The following is a 12,351-nucleotide window of genomic DNA, read 5'->3' as shown; positions in this document are numbered from 1 at the left end:
CACTCAGAATCTGGAGTCCTTTGATCTAGACTAATTTAGGTGTGGAGCTGGTTTCTTACAGTGGTTTCCTGTTTCAGTGCTACGATAAAACACCTGATGTGAAACAATATAACAATCTGGGTAAGTCTGGGGCACGGAGTTCAGGAAGAATTCAATTGAAATATATTTATCAGCACTGCAGCGTAGGCGGTGCCCAAATGCAAAACCTAGGCTTGAAAATGGCCCTGTGTACAAACAGTTGAGGTCGTGTCTGTCCCATCCCCTGCCCTCATCTGGGAGTTGCTGATGCCCTGGAAGTTGCAGGAGTAAAGGAAGGAGACGGGTGATAAAATGCCAGAGCAGCTGAGGACGGTTGTCTCGGGGGGACGGGGTGGGGGGGGGGGGTAGTTAGCCCCTTGGCCATACCCTCATGTGCTACTCTGCTGAAGGGGTTCTCTTGCTGGTACTCTTCTAGAAATATCATTCCTACACCTATTTAAGGGGCTAGCCACATCCTCACTATCGTGTAAATTAATTAGGTTGGATATGGATTTCTTACGCTTCAGTTGAGGTCAGCAGCAACATGGATGGGGAAGGGGCAGAAGGAAGGAGGAACGCCATTTTTTACTGAGACTGTCTGGATAGGCCAGGCCAGGTGAGGGGATATGCCTTGAGGCCCCAGAGCAGCGAGAAGATAGAGGGCCCTGGGGAATTGCAGAGGTGAAACAGAACACGTGAAGAGAATAAACACGAATGTCACATTTCCTAAATTTATGCTGAGAACTTGTTCCCTGTATGGGGCTGGCAGTGGGTGTGTGGGAGAGACTAGGACTAGGAAGTCTGGGACAAGATGAGGAGACTGGCATTCCAGTAGAGAATTAATAAATAATCAATCCATTACAGACTGTGCTCATGTTATGAAGGGAACGACCAGATTGTGTGACAGAGTGTAGGGGATGGGGCACAGCCACTTTCGGTAATGTGGTTAGGGGAAGCCATTGGAGTGATATTTGAGCTACAACTTGAAGGACAAAAAGGATCCAAGTGAACGGTTAGGGATTTGGCCTTTCTGCTTGTGAGAACAGCATGTGCAAAGGCCCTGTGGAATAAGGAAGCATTGTTCCTCTGAAGAAGTATAAAGGAAAGCCAGTGTGTCTGGAGCAGTGAACGCCAGGGGAAGGCTCTTACAAGCTGTGGCCAGCAGGCTAAGGTAGGGGCTAGATGACACAGAACTTTGTAGGCAAGCTTCGGGATTTTTCTCTTTTTCCTAAGAGCCATAGGAAGTTATTGGGGATTGTGACTCAGTTACATTTGGGTTTCAGAAAGTTTGCTCTACGGCATGGAGAATAAGCCAGAGAGGGCACGAGTGAAAGTAGGGAGATGGTTAGGAGGCTATTGGAGTGTTTAAGTGATAGCTTGGCCTAGGGGTTAGCAGTAGAGACAGGGGAAAGGGGAGAGGTTCGAAGTATTGGGGCAGCACCATCCACAGGCTTGATGATGGACCCAATACGGAGAATGATGGCCAAGGAAGTGCCAAGGATAACTCCTGGGTGTCTGGACTGGGTAGCTGGAGAGACAGTGGCTGCACGCCTCTGTTTACTTTTAATCTCTCCCCTCAGATGTGTTCTGTCTCATTTGTTTTTATTGTCTGACGAGTTTTGCTTCAGTAGTCCGAGAGGTCCTACACCCATAATTCAGCAGTCCGGCTGAATGATGCCACGCTGTGACTGGGGTAATAAGGAGGAGGGGTTGAGGCAAGGACAGGTCAGACGTCACACATCATACGTCAGCTTCCATCAGCTTCTTCAAAACAGCTTTATTAAGATACACGTTATCTAACATAAAATTCACCCATTTAAATTGTACAGTTGAATGGTGTTTAGTATATTCACGGATAGGTACAACCATCCACACAGTCAATTTTAGAACATTTCCGTCGCCCCCCCCCCAAGCAACCCGCAATCCCTTTTTTCCCCCGGCCCCGTCCTCGGCCCTAGGCAACTGTCAATTTAATTTCTATCTCATAGATATTCTCCTCTGGACATTTCAAAGGAACGGAATCATATGGTCACACGTGGTCCTTTGCGGCTGGCTTCCTTCACTTAGCATAATGCCTTCAAGATTCATCCATATGGTAGCATATATTAGTCCTTCATTTCTTTTTATAGCCTGGTAACATTCCATTGTCTGGATATACCATATTTTGTTTATCCATTAATCCGTTGATGGGTATTTGGGTTGTTTCCACCTTCTGGCTATTTTAAGTAACGCTGCTATAAACATCCACGTACAAGCCTTTGTGCGGACACATCTCTCAGCATTTTTATAATCTGCCTGAACTCTCTGATCACATCCAGGGGAGAATTAGCAGCAGGGGGTCGGACGGGGTGAGGGAGCCCCACATTTGCCTGGCGAAGGAGAGAGATTGCAGTTTGATGCCCATGAGCCACAGCCTCTTGTTTGTTTTGCTACAAACAGTTTCTTTGTTTTACTCCCACTACCTCTGTGCCCACTCACCATTTTCTCCCAGCTGATAAGAAAAAGGAGGAAGAGAGGGCAATTCAAGAACCTGCATTAATGGGGCGCCTGGGTGGCGCAGTCGGTTAAGCGTCCGACTTCAGCCAGGTCACGATCTTGCGGTCCGTGAGTTCGAGCCCCGCGTCAGGCTCTGGGCTGATGGCTCGGAGCCTGGAGCCTGTTTCCGATTCTGTGTCTCCCTCTCTCTCTGCCCCTCCCCCGTTCATGCTCTGTCTCTCTCTGTCCCAAGAACCTGCATTATTTAGCCATTTCTAATAAGAAGTCTAAACTTCCCTCTGTCCACTACCCTTCCCTCATTCCCATGGATACCCTCGTGCTGTATAAATGTTCCTGTCGCTCCTGGAAGCTTACAGGTATTTCGGATACTATGACTGTGCTCACCCTCCCTCTCTGTTTCCTCCTCCCCTCGAGGAGACTTGACCACCTGCCAGGCGCACAGCAGAGCACCTTAATTCCTTCAGCACACGTTCAAGGGGGGCTCCTGTGTGTTCAGCTCGGGACCGCAGCCGCCTCTTGGCTTTCTAGGGCTTTGGGAGGGGGTGCAGCTTTGGACTTCGGATTTCACCCCAAGTGCAGCAGAGCCTTAGTGACTATCTACATTCTCATCAGACTCTTACCGCATCTTCTGCCTGAACCACCTCCTGCAGGGCTGGGGCCTTGAACCATGTGACCTCCCAGGGTGCTCGGAGGGGTGGCCCCTTGCGGAAAAACTGGCCTGGGGCCTCCAGAAGTTAGGACCCTACAGCTTGCTGTTCCCGGTGCTCTAGCTACCGGTTCTCGTCCCTGCCGGCCTTCTGCATTTCTGGAACTCCCACGCAGACTGCCGTGCTGGGGCCGGTTTGTACCAGCTCCTGAGAGCCCACTGCGCTGTCTCTTCCCAGTTCTGGGACCAGTTGTGTCATGTGGTAGCCTGAAATCGGCCGAGATAAGGGCTTGTGCTACTGAAATTGGCCTGTGCTGTGAATCAGGGCTTTTGTTTTCCTCCTGGAGAGCCGGTTGTTAAATATTTACCAACATGTAACCGCACACAGGTCCTTGCTGCTTTGGCGTGGGGGGAAGAGGGCCATCTCCCTAGTTTGGATGGGCACCTTGGAATCTTTTTTTAAAAAAAAATTTTTTTTTTCAACGTTTATTTATTTTTGGGACAGAGAGAGACAGAGCATGAACGGGGGAGGGGCAGAGAGAGAGGGAGACACAGAATCGGAAACAGGCTCCAGGCTCTGAGCCATCAGCCCAGAGCCCGACGCGGGGCTCGAACTCACGGACCGCGAGATCGTGACCTGGCTGAAGTCGGACGCTTAACCGACTGCGCCACCCAGGCGCCCCATGGAATCTTAAGTTCATAAAAACTGGGAGGAAGGTCAAGAGTGTGGGACAAGAAGGACGAAAACAAATTTAAAAAAATCCTCCCCACGGAGTTCCTTCCTCCTTTTCTTCCTTCCTTTCTTTTTCCCTCCTGCCCCCCTCTTTCCCTCTCCCTCCCTTCTTGACTTAGATGCTTTAGTGGTTAGTGATAGATAAATAAATAAATATGGGCTCCATTTGCCCATAACCAGCTGGACTGTTAAATGCAGGACAGACTCCTCTCCTGTCTCCTTCTCTCTCCTTCCTTCCTTCACTGCTTCGTTCCTTCCCACCATGTGCCCGGTCCCGTGAACTCTGGGATACAAAGCTGTGTAAATTGAAACACTGATCACATCGCTTCTTACAGTTGTCGTCTCATGCACCCACGTCTTTGCTCACGAATCTCTACCTTCTGCACTACCAGACTAGTGATAACTGGGTCTCTGAGATGCTCGTCAGATCCTCACTCTTTGCTCCTTTTCCTGAGCCACACAAGCAGCCTGACTCAGGCCATCCCGTGAGTCACTGTAATACTGTCTCGTGTGAATTAAAAAGCTACTTTTCTTTGCTTTTCTTTCATCGTATTGTCATCTCGTGGGCAGGGCCTGTTTTATTCACCCTTGTCGCCTCAACTGTGGCCAGCATGCTGTAGGGAACGCATCTTGCTGAACTGGACATTCAAGGCCCTTAAGAAAGGGAGAAGAGGGGCGCCTGGGTGGCTCAGTCGGTTAAGCATCCGACTTCGGCTCAGGTCATGATCTCGCGGTCCGTGAGTTCGAGCCCCGCGTCGGGCTCTGTGCTGACAGCTCAGAGCCTGGAGCCTGTTTCGGATTCTGTGTCTCCCTCTCTCTCTGACCCTTCCCCGTTCATGCTCTGCCTCTCCCTGTCTCAAAAATAAATAAACGTTAAAAAAAAAAAAAAAAAAGAAAGGGAGAAGAGAAATTGCATCTATAGAGCATCTAGAGTGTGCCGGCCATTGGGGTAGGCACTTTGTGTTTTATTAAGCTTAACTCTTAGCAAAGCGTAAGCACCCTGGTGGGCTCTTACTGAACGTGAGAGCTATGGAAGCCGAGAGAAGGCACACGTAAACCAGACACGCTCAGAGAAAGCTTCCCTAAGGAGGCAATGCTCTCCTCCTGAGTGAGCCAACCCACAAAGGACAGGAGAGAGCGGAGAGCAGACGGATGAGGAGTATTACAGCTCAGAAATGTGCAAGGGGCCAGTGAGCCTTGAGAGCTGGAAGTGGCTGCGAGAAGCTGGAACAGAGTGTGGAGAGCGCGTGCATGGCGTGTGAAGCCTGTGACAGCACGTCTGGAGACTGGGATGGGGCCAGGTGGGGGTCTCGTACTCAGCAGAGTCTGGGCTCTATGCAGATTAACTGCCTGACTCCGCATCCCAATCCAAAGGCGATGCTCTCAACCTTCTGAGTGGGAAACTCACAGAACACAGCTAGTAGGGCATCGTCTGCCAACACGTTTCATAGTTCTAAGACCCACCGTGGTTTTTATCTCCGTGCTCCGAGTCTGAGAACAGAGTGCATCTTCCGGTTGTCGGTGCAGGCCCACAAGCCCTGCACCTGGACTGAAAGTGAGGTCTTCCAGGGAGGGCTTGCCTTTGCTGGGGCGGATTATTGAGGGCATCACCGACCCCAAACCTGTACCTTCTCTGCCTCAGCATTTGGGGGCTACTTTGGCAGTGTAAATTCAGACTGCAAAGCCGCCTGAGCAGTTTGTAGTTCAAATTCTAACCGGGGAGATTTTCTTGCTGCCCCGTCGGCAGTGTCTCCCCCTCCTTTCCTAAATGAGATGTCTCATTTATGCTTGCACCGGAGATATAACTGTTTGGTCTCCCAGCTTTATGGAGGGGCTTCCTATTGACCTCCATGGAGGGGGCATTTTTCTTTTTCTTTTTTAAAAAAAAAATTTTTTTTTAATGCTTATTTATTTTTGAGAGAGAGGGGGACAGAGCGTGAGCGGGGGAGGGGCAGAGAGAGGGAGACACAGAGCCGAGCTGTCAACACAGAGCCTGCCTTGGGGCTCGAACTCACGAACTGTGAGATCATGACCTGAGCTGAAGTCAGAGGCCCAACCGACTGAGCCACTCAGGTGCTCCGGGGGCATTTTTCTTTCTTAGTGGCGCCTGTATGTTTTATAAGCAAAAACATCCTAGATTCAATGGAATAGAGCACTTGGCTCTCCTTAACACCCATGCTTTTCTGAAAGGAAAGTAAATGCTAAGGTGCTGTTAACTGTATACTACCCTATCCTTCTTTACCTGTGGTAAAACAGGGCTCAGTCTGGATAAAGGGTTTAACATGGACTTAAGGGGTTTTGTGGGAAATCTGAGGGTGCAGAAATCAGCAAAGGTGCCTCTAGAGGTCAAGGTTGTTGACGCTGTTGATCTCAGGCAGGAGTACCTACGCAGGTGGTTGCCTGGAAGCTGCTGGAATTCTTAGAAATCCTAGAGGAGCTTCAACAGTCTCAGTCTGCTGCGGCAAAGCAGATGATTCTGGAGAACTCTCTGGAAGCCCCTGGGAATCTCCTCTCTGCCTCCACATCAGCCTACAGCCGCTTCTGGAGAATAGGCACGGCTGTGCTTCACTTCCACTTCCCAAATGTCTGCAAGTTCCTCTCGTGGGCAAGCCCTAAGCTGGGCCGTGTAGAGAAGGGAATTTGTGAAACGTGGTAACCAGACTTAGAGGGGTGGCAACGCTGAGGTGACAACAGAGCGTCCAGCACACGGGGTAACTTATGCCTTTTCCTGAGAACAATCTGTCACTGTCATCTGAAAAGAAAGAAAAAAAAAAGGCTGTTGGGGAGGGGGAACGTGTGCCTTTCACATGTCCCACCAGCCTATTTCTGTGTTTAGGTTTTCCACCACCACTGTTGGTTAATGAGGACGCATGTGATTTAATGTTACAGAATCACGAAATGTATCTGCTTATGGGCCATGAAAACAAAATTCTGAGGCTCTCCAACAAGTAAAGCGTCTCACCTTCGGGCTTAGTTCCTGTCTGGCATGGGAAGTGGTGTGCGAGGAGGTAGGGGGAAAGGTCAGTGAGGGCTGCTGAGTATTAGGACCTGAAAAGGCCCTGAACGATCAGTAGATAAATAGCAACAGGGTTGGGGGCACCTCCTTCCAACCAGCGTTCCTCGAGCACCCTCTCTGCAGACAGGTCTATGTTAGCCTCTTAAAGGGTACAAGAAAGAAATATGCCGTATGACCTTGCCCTTCTAAGGGTTTATAGTTGAGTTGAGTGGGTACAGGAAGCAATCCTGCCTCTGTGTCTTGCCTCTTTCTCGAGGAGCACCCTTCTGGTGATCTGGCCGGGAATGTGGGAGGGAGGCTGGCACATCAGGGCGGGGGAGCCAGCCAGGAGGGTCTCCATAGCCGGAGCCCAGGGAAAGCCAGTAAGTTTCTCCTGGCCCAGAAAGGAAAGTCTGTGATAGAGGTTGATCCAATTGTCACAGCCACGCCCCCAAACCTTAGTCAGATTTCACATGCTACAAAAGTAGGAGGGACCATATGACTGACTGGAAACCTTCCTTAACAAGACACTTGCTATGACCCACTGCAAAAGTAGAGTCCTCCCTGCCGTGGTTAGGCATCGATATATTTGGCATTGTCCTAGGACTGCAGAGGTAATCTGTACCCTGAGCCCCACTATTATTTCTATTTGGTATTTATTTTTGTTTTTGCCTGATTGGGTTGCTTTTGAAAATCACATTTGGGGGGCGCCTGGGTGGCGCAGTCGGTTAAGCGTCCGACTTCAGCCAGGTCACGATCTCGCGGTCCGTGAGTTCGAGCCCCGCGTCGGGCTCTGGGCTGATGGCTCGGAGCCTGGAGCCTGTTTCCGATTCTGTATCTTCCTCTCTCTCTGCCCCTCCCACGTTCATGCTCTGTCTCTCTCTGTCCCAAAAATAAATAAACGTTGAAAAAAAAAAGAAAATCACATTTGGTTTGGAGATTCATGAGCAAAGAGAACAGAGAAAGAAGCTGTGCTATTTTTCTATCTCCTTACCTGTTTTCCTGATCACTTGCAGAAATAAATAACCAGAGGCTCTATACCAGGAGTCTGCAAGCTACATCCTGTGAGGGAAATCTTGCCTGCCACCTGCTTTTGTAAATAAAGTTTTATTGGAACAAGCCAGGCTTATCCATTTACATACTATTTCCACACTGAGTTGAGTAGTCATAAAAGAGATCTACATGGCCCACAAAGCCTAAAATATTTACTGTATGGCCTTGGATAGAAAAAAAAAATTGTCATTCCTTGATCCTTAGGAATGTAATTTCTTAATACAGTAACTCAATTGCAGTTAAACAATCTTCCCTTTTAAAGGTTACCTTCTTAACCCCTCACTCTTTTTCTTGTGAAATTCATCTTTTGACATTGATTTTGATCAGACTTGGGTCCGAATCACAAGTCTACATAGGACATCGGACCACAGCTGAACAGAATTAAAAAACAAAAATGTATTTACAGAATCCACAGAATTCCTTCCCCTGATTCGCTTCCCCCAATATGTGCTAACGACTGAACGTTAAACAGGTTGAGTTTTTAACAAGAACCCACAAGGAGGAGAATCAGAGTAATTGTAAACTAAAATCATACTAGCGCTATCACTTGTAAATCTCAAATGCATAACCTCGTCAAAGTGGAAAGAATTCATTTCACGGTAGGGAACACGGCTCCAAGTTGCAATTAAGCTAATTGATCATTTCAACTGTTTAGTCTACTCTGCTTGATGAAAACAATAATGGGAGAGATTACCTAGCAGATGTGTAAGTTAATCATAAATGTCTCCTGGCTTCCCATTTTCTAAGGGCATAGTGGGCCTTTCTGGTTGGGTACCGCACAGTAGGTGATTTGAGCCTGCCATCAGATTGTGCAGCTCTCTTCCAAGAGCACACAAGAGTATAGAATGCTTTTTCTGCTTGAAAGTCAGACCAATGCTGTCTCATAGACACTGGCACTAAAGGGTATTGTTTGTGAACGTGGCAGGTGGACATGTTCCCCGGGTGTTCTAGCCCCTGCTAGACCTCTGACCTCATTGCCCACCGCTCGCTCCGGTCACACTGCTCTGGATGGCGGTCCTCATGAGCATGACAGTGTGCCCGTGCCTTTGCACTTGGAGTTCTCGCGCTTGTTACTCTCTTCTTAAATATCTGCCTGGCTCCCTACTGCCTCAAGTATCTGCTCAAATGTCCCCTTAATAGAGACGCTTTTCCTGACCATCCGTCATAATAGATCATCCTGCCTTCTCTCTATCCCTCTATTCTCCTTAATTGCTTTTTCTTTCCTAGCATTTATTGCCATGTAGCATTTATGTGTTTGCTTCGTACTGTTTCCTCCCCTGAGAGCAGACACTTTGACACTTGGATTTATTCACTGACAGATTACTAACTTCTAGAATTTATACTTGGCACATAGTAGATACTCAGTAAAGGTTTTTGAATGAATGAACATGTGTTTGTGTGTGTAGTGAAGCTTGCTTTTTATTCAGAGGGGGAGAACAATAGGTAGCATCTGGTCTTATGCTTACTAAGTGTTCCAAATGGAGATGTGTCAATCTCCATTCCATCAACAGCGCGCAATGAAGCTACTAACAACACACATTCGGTTCAAAGATAGACCTGAGTTCAAGTCTTCACCCTGCCTCTTCAACTCTCCATTTCTTCATCTGTAAAATGCATGTAATAGTATTAGTCATTTAGAACTGTGGGCTGAATTATTTGTTAGGATTAAAGGAGACAATGAATGTAAAGCGCTTACTTGACAGATAATATGTATTTTAAAACTCTACCTTCATCATTTCACACATATTTCAATAATGCACATGCTTCAGTTCAAGGGGACTATCACCAGATTCCTGAATCTGGATCAATATTGTATAACTAAGTACTGATATGGAATCTTCACTATGGGTTACAAAGAAACGATTACAGGGATTAAATGGTAAATCACAAGTAATATGAGGAGGCTAGGAGCAAACCGGGAATCAGTGCAGTGGAGGGGGTCATGTGTTTGGTATTTCTGCTCTACTGAGAATTTTTAAAATATATTTAGCCAAATTAATCAGCCTCTTCCCTTATGACTTTCAATTTTTGATTCATACTTGAAAAGGCTTTTCCCACTCCAAGAGCGTAAGTACATTAATATATTATTTTCTCATAAAATTTTTATGATTACTTTTTGCATTTAAATCTTCGATCCCTCTGGAAGTTATTTTGATAGGTGAAGGGTTTTTTTTCTTCCCCAAATAGCTATCAATGTATCCTTAATTAAAAAGTTCAGTACTGCAGTTTTGATAATTTGGGGTATAACAATGCCTTTCAATATCTAGTAAACTTTTTTTTTTCAGCTGGGAACAAGCCTTTGGTGGCTTCATTACTACCATGTTGATTTCACAGAAAAAATTTTATCATTACACTATCAAATCCTTCTGCCTATGAACAAGAACTATTTCTTTTTATTTGGCTACTTTTGTGCCTTTAAGAGAAGTTTTAAAAATATAATTTAAAAAAAATTTTTTTTTTCAACGTTTTTTATTTATTTTTGGGACAGAGAGAGACAGAGCACGAACGGGGGAGGGGCAGAGAGAGAGGGAGACACAGAATCGGAAACAGGCTCCAGGCTCTGAGCCATCAGCCCAGAGCCCGACGCGGGGCTCGAACTCACGGACCGCGAGATCGTGACCTGGCTGAAGTCGGAGGCTTAACCGACTGCGCCACCCAGGCACCCGTAAAAATATAATTTTTAAAAATTATAGCCAGCGTTTTGTGGTTGCCAACTAGAGAATCTAATTGCAGCTAACTTAATCAAATCATATATTTGATTAAGTTCATGTAGTCAATTGGAAGACCAGAGAATCGGGCCGGAAAATGAGGTAAGACCACGAAAAATTACACGACTGTTAAAGGTATCACGGCTGGAATGAACCTAAAAACATTTTCTTTTCTCTTCGTATCATGCTTTTCAGCAATGTCCTAAGAGAACGTGATTGGCTAAGCTTGGGATACATGCCTGCCCCTAGGAGGCCTGAGGCGGTGAAAAGAAGGAGCCGGTAGATCAGATCTCAGGGCCTCTTTGAGAGGGCAGAGTGCCTGGATTAACCATGTCACCAAGACTGAACACAATTTTAGGGAGAAAACTTTCACAGAAGAAACAGGATTTGTAGAAAATGGAAATTGCCCACTCTCAGGAGAGAACAGACATGTATCGAGATGCTGCGTCGGGCTGATGAAATATAATTTTGTTTAAAAAAATTTAATTCTAATTGTTTTCCTTTGAAGGTATTTGAATCCCCGAGGAGATTGAGATTGTTAGGAACATTCAGTGATGTGCCCAGTTTTACCCAAGTATAAAATGGTCGCTGTGGGATTAGAAACCAGCCGTGCTTTATTCAAACCTTACCCTATTTGTCTTTCTTGCAGGGACAGGTAACCACCAAAGGCTCTACGGTGGAAATAAGAACGCAGTGAACAAACAGTGAGCAGGAAGGAGGTTTGGCAGCAGGCAGTGAGATCCATCCAGCTAACAAACTATAGCGCAGGGTTGGTCTCCAATGCTAGAATATGTGGGTACCAAGTATTGATTCACTAATATATCCATTTGCTTAACAAATGCATGCTGATTCTTGCTATGCGACGCCATTATATTGGAAGGATAGGTCTAGACATTTGCTCATTTTTCGATTTGCTCAACCAGTATTATTAAACAGCTACTATGTACCACATACTGCTTTCGGTTTGGTATGGAAAGTGTATGGAAAGTTGTGCGGTAATCCCGGAAATGTACCCTATCTGCTCTTTGGATGGCGCTGTAAACTGAATTCTCTCAAACGCTCAAAATTCATAGGCTGAAGCTCTAAGCCCTAATGTGATGGTATTTGGAAATGAGGCTTTGGGGAGATAATCCGGTTTAGATGAGGTCAAGAAGGTGAGGTCTTCAGGATGGGATTAGAGTCCTTAAAAGAAGATGCAGTAGAGAACTTGCTCCCTCTCTCTCTCTCTCTCTCTCTGCCATTAGTGAATCTATGGAGAAGGGAGCTGTCTGCAAATCAGGGAGGGAGTTCTCAACAGACACTGTGCTGATACTTTGATCTTGAATTTCCAGTCATCATAACAGAAGGAAAAGAAATTTCTGTCATTTAAGCCACCCGGTCCATGGTATTTTGTTATATCGCATCCTGAGCTGACGAATGTAGGTGTTGGTCTAGTTTTTTGCTTGAAGAAGGCATGTCTCTAAAATCAGACATTTTGCTCATTGATGACTAGCCTGAATATTTAAAACTTTGATGGTGGAAATCTCAAGAGAAGAGAAGGTGCGTTAAGAAACTGCCGCTCTCCTGAATTCTCAGGGAATTGGTCTGACAGTTCCAAGAAGATCCTCTTGGCAACCAACTTCTCCAGCTTTGGATTTGTTGAAGAAGAAAATAAACATACTGATAATAAGCCTAATACAAGGATCTTCAGTAATAAACTGAG

General features: G+C 46.4%; 1 long non-coding RNA gene across 1 annotated transcript in view; it reads left to right on the top strand.

Annotated features, from left to right (window-relative positions):
- The window catches only part of LOC121040786 (uncharacterized), a 56,762-nt gene extending 45,168 nt beyond the window's left edge, over positions 1–11,594 (top strand). Inside the window, exon 3 of the long non-coding RNA XR_005795440.1 lies at positions 11,299–11,594. This is a non-coding gene — a long non-coding RNA (uncharacterized LOC121040786). The remainder of the gene's footprint in view (positions 1–11,298) is intronic.
- The last annotated feature ends 757 nt before the right edge of the window (positions 11,595–12,351 follow it).

Source organism: Herpailurus yagouaroundi, unplaced genomic scaffold (assembly GCF_014898765.1).
Source record: "Herpailurus yagouaroundi ecotype Mexico unplaced genomic scaffold, PumYag 182, whole genome shotgun sequence".
Lineage (NCBI taxonomy): Eukaryota > Metazoa > Chordata > Mammalia > Carnivora > Felidae > Herpailurus > Herpailurus yagouaroundi.
The sequence above is the reverse complement of the archived record's forward strand: the minus strand, read 5'-3'. Positions and strand labels throughout refer to the sequence as shown.